Raw genomic sequence first — 5,105 nt, forward strand, 5'->3', positions numbered from 1 at the left:
ATAACAACTACAATTCCTTGAAGTTGATACGACAAGCAAACACAAAGGACATTGTTGGGTGGGAGGGAGGGGAGGGAGGAGGGAGGGAAGTTTCAGTAATAGGCCACAATAATCAACCACATTGTATATCAACAAAATAAAAATTTTAAAATAATTAATACCAGAAAAAAATAATAATAATAAAATAAAATAAAGGATTTTCCTCACTTGCCTCATGCGTGTGGCTTTTTTGAGTGTGGACTCTCTGGTGCACAAGAAGTGAGGATTTTTAGCTGAAGGCTTTCCAACATCCACTTCACCTAAAACACTGTCTTCTAGTGTGAACACCCTGATTCTAAACTATTGTGTGTTTGTGGATGAAGTCTTTCTTGTATTCCCCCAGTTGTAAAAATTCTTTCCACTTCTAAAGGGCACCTCACACTCTGTGATTTTGAGTGGCTCTTCCAGTGTCGTTTATGTGTCATTAGAGATGTCCCAAAGTGGCCCAGAGGTTTTTCCCAACCTCCCTGCAGGTAAAGGGCTTCCCTGACACATGGAATTTGCAGCTCTTCACCAACAGGGCTCTGCCCACAATGCTTCTGAAATATTTCTCTCCAGGGTGCTGCTTCTGGTGCTGTTGCAGGTTTGCACAAAATTAAAATTATTTCCTACATACCCCACATCTGTGCAGTTTCTGCCAATGCTGTGCTCCTTAGGGCTCAGGAAAGTCCAAACTATCCTTCAGGATTGGGCCACACATCTCACAGTGGTGGGAATGCAGGGCAGACAGATTTGCCTTTGGAGTTCTGACCTGACATTCCTACCGAAACACTCTGCTTAGAAGGTGTCTCCTCATCCTCTGCCCCATGCCATCAACCTGAAAACAAGAAAATGTTTGTCAAGTGCAAGTTAACTATTAGGAGGGGGCAGCCCCATCATAAATGTGCATCTGTTACATGCATAAGTCTGTGGGATGCTTTTCAATACAAAGAATTGGGGTCCAGTTGAGAAAGTAGCTGCTGTGCATTACTAGGCCCCTAAAATGACAGGATGGAAGAGGCTTCACCAGGAGAAGGACATAAGGATGGGATGTGACACAGGGAGGAGAGGCAGAGTCTACAACTCAATCCTCTGCCAATGGCTTCCTGCAGGACCTTTTCTGTTGGTGATACATGAGGCTGTGTACAAGCAAGCCCAGGAAAATCCACTTGCAACAAAATAAGTGCCATTTCAAGGACTATTTAAGGATATGTTCACTTCTTGTGCCACATTATATGTGACCTGATGTTCAGGACCATTGTACAGGAAACATGGAGAAGAACAGGTGATGCATGGAGGCAGAAAGGTAGAAGGAGTCAGGAACCAGAAGTCAGCAGAAGTAAGAAGTTGGAAAAATGTCAATAATAGGTAAGAAAAGGCAGAAATGAGATGTGCCCACTGGCATTGGCACCATAATGCTGGCAGAAGCAAGAAATGCTCTTGGTATGATCTGAACACAGCCCTGACAACACCCTCCCCCAGCTTCTATTCACCAGGGCCAGGCCCCTCTGAGCCCATCTAAACACAACTGGGGTCAGGCCCATGCTGTGAAGCAACCACGACTCTGCCCTGTAACCTCCAGTTGAGCAACTACATGAGACCTGGAAGATGCAAGTCTTTAGGCAATGGCAGGGCATGTGAATGGCCAGCACTGGCTCAGAAGAATTCTACACATGCCAAACTACAGGAAACAAAACTGAATCTTATGAAATAACTTTAAATGAGGGTCTTTCAAGAACAGCCCATGATGCCCAAAAATAGGGAACATATCAGTGAAGGCAATTCTGGGCACAGGCTGAGGGAAATGTCAGCTAGAAGGAGGAAGAAAAACCTAGGCATCACTTTACGGTACCAGTGTCTCTGAGTCTCATCAAGGAGACCCCAGCTCTCCCTCAATAAACAACAACAAATGAAACACAGCCACATCTTCAAAGCTCATACCACCTTTCCATGATGAGGAGAGATGAAACCACAAATGGTCTCTAACTCAAGGACCCACAATCCATCCTCCACATATTTACCCCACATGAATCCTCCTCTCAAGCTCCACAGTCTGAGGAAAAACTAGGCCCTGGCACCATTGGTGCCACTGTCTCCTAATGGTCCCCTCAGTCAGTATTCAGACCTCAGCAAAAACAAGCAGGCAAGCAGATAGATGCAATATAAGTTCAGAATCTGGCTCATAGGGCCCCAACCACTCCCAGCCAAGCAATTTCCCTGGGATCCTCCAGACTGTGCCTTCTAGGCACAACGAAACATGACCTCAACCTTCAATCTTGGCAAGATGGCAGACTAGAGGTGCCCAACATGTGATCTTCCTGCAGAAAGTAACCAGAGCAAGGAATGGACAGCTAAGTATAGGGGAGAGCATTACTGGGAGAGGATGCAAGTACAGCAGAAACCTCGTGTGAAAGACGCACACAGCTTCAGTCACTGCCATGTCTTGACACAAAGATCAGCCAGGAGGAATTCCTCCTTTCAGCAGAAAGAATCTGTTCACCTGTGTTACTTTCCAGCAGCAACTCCACTCCTGCTCCTGCCCCAGTCCACCCACCACCACCACCACAGCTGCCTGTGCCATTGTCTATTCTCAGAGCCATGGCCTTTCTCCCTGCACAGGATTTCATCCTGTGCAGTGCACCCCACCATGCAGCCCACATGGCCAACATGGCCCAGCCAAGCTGCTTGTATGGCACTGGCCACCTGCATGGCTCCAGCCTTCCTGCCTCCCATATGGTTCCAGAGGTCCATGTGACCCCAGTCCCCTGGCCTCCAGAATGACCCCACTTGCCTGCCTGGGCCCAGCCACCCAGCCACCCATGTGGCCTCACCTGCCAGCATGGGCCCTGCCATCTGGCCACTTGCATGTCCACAGTCTTCCACATGGCCCTACCTGCTGGCATGGACCCAGCCATCCAGCTTGCAGAATGGCTCCAGCCACCCTGGCTGCCCACACAACATCCAGACATCAAGCCACCCATGCAATCCCAGCTGTCACAGCTGCCTGTTCAGCCCCACCTGCATGTTTGGGCTCAACTATTCACACAGCACCAGCCACAGACATAACTGCTGATGCCCCCTGGAACTAATGAGTCTAACTGGAATCACCCAACAGGTGATACATAGTAAATCCACAGGAGGGAGTCCCTCTCCTCAAAAGCCATCCCAGAGAAGTACAAAAAGCAACCACATTACCAGATGACTACAAATCAATATACAGATACTAGAAATACAAAAACAAGAGAATATGACACACCAAAAAAATACTGTAATTCTCAAATACCAGACCCCAAACAACAGGAAACCCTTGAAATGTCTGAAAAGGAATTCTGAGTAACAGTCTTAAGGAAACTCCTCGAAATACAAGAAGACTCATTTAGACAACACAATGAAATGAGCAAAGCAATCCAGGACATGAAGAAGGAAATTTGCAAAGAGATAAACACCATAAAAAAAGAATGTAGCAGAACTCCTGGAACTGAAAGACTCATTCAGTGAAATAAAAACTACAATTGATAGCATAAGCAGCAGGCTAGAGCAAGCAGAAGAAAGAATTTCTGATGTCAAAGACAGTCATTTTGAAATAATGCAAGCAGATAAAAAAAGAAAAAAGAATTTTTTTAAATGAAAAAAATCTAAGAGTGCTAGCAGGTAACCATAAGTGCACAAACATCTGAATCATGGTTGTTCCAGAAGGGAAAGAGAAAGGAAAAACCACTAAAAACATATTCAATGAAATAATAGCAAAAAACTTCCCAGGCATTGGTAGACATACAGACTTCCAAATCCAGAAGGATCAAAGATTCCCAAACAAATTCAATTCAAAGGGGTCGTCTCCAAAACACACTGCAGTCATACTGTCAAAAGTCAGAGACAAGGAGAAAATCCAAAAAACAGCAAGAGAAAAGCATCAAGTCACCTATGAGGGAGACCCCCTCACACTAACAGCAGACTTCATAGCAGAAACTCTGCAGGCTAGAAGAGAATGGGATGATATATTCAAAGTACTAAAAGAAAAAACTGCCAGCCAAGAATACTATACCCAGCAAGGCTCTCCTTCAGAAATGAAGGGGAAATAGTGTATTTCCCAGACAAACGAAAGCTTCAGGACTTCACCACCACACAACCAGCTCTACAAGAAATCTATAAGGGACTTGTGCACCTGGAATTCCAAAAACAATAATCACCACTATGAATACACAAGAAAGAACAAACATCACTGATAGAGCAGATATGCAAACAAGAAAGAGGAGGAAACTATACCATACCATCTCAAAAAGCCAATGAACACCAAAGACAAATAATAAGGGGGAGAAAGGAACAAAAGATATTTAAATCAACCTTATGAAAAGTTATTAAGTGTCAAGAGTAAGACAATAGCTTTCAATAATAGCCCCAACTGTAAATGAATTAAATTCCCCACTGAGAAGACACAGACTAACTGACTGGATTAGAAAGCTAGACTCAATTATATGCTGTCTACAAGAGACTAACGTCACCTGTAAAGACAAACACAGACTAATGGTGAAGGGATGGAAAATGATATACCACACAAATGAGAAGCAAAAATGAGCAAGAGTAGCTATTCTTATATCATATAAAACAGATATTAAACCAAAAACTATAAAAAAGAAACATAGTAGGCCATTATATAATGATAAAGGGATCTATACAGCAAGAAGACATAACAGTCATAAATATATATGCATGCAATATTGGAACACCCATATATATAAAGCAAACACTATTAGACATAAAGAAAGAGATAGACCCCAATAGGATAATAGTGGTGGACCTGAACATCCCTCCCTAAACATTGGACAGATAATCTAAGCAACAAATCAGCAGAGAAGCACAGGATTTTAACTAAACTTTAGACCAATTGGACAAGGAAGATATCTAAAGAATGTTTCATCCAACAAGCACAGAATGTGCTTTCTTCTAATCAACACACGGAACATTCTCAATGATAGACTGCATATTAGGTCACATATCAAGTCTTAACAAATTTTTAAAAATTGAAATTATTTCAATTGTCTTTTCAGACCACACTGGATTAAAACTAGAAATTAATAACAAGTAAAATC

This window comes from Galeopterus variegatus, unplaced genomic scaffold (genome assembly GCF_000696425.1).
Source record: "Galeopterus variegatus unplaced genomic scaffold, G_variegatus-3.0.2 Scaffold10418, whole genome shotgun sequence".
NCBI lineage: Eukaryota > Metazoa > Chordata > Mammalia > Dermoptera > Cynocephalidae > Galeopterus > Galeopterus variegatus.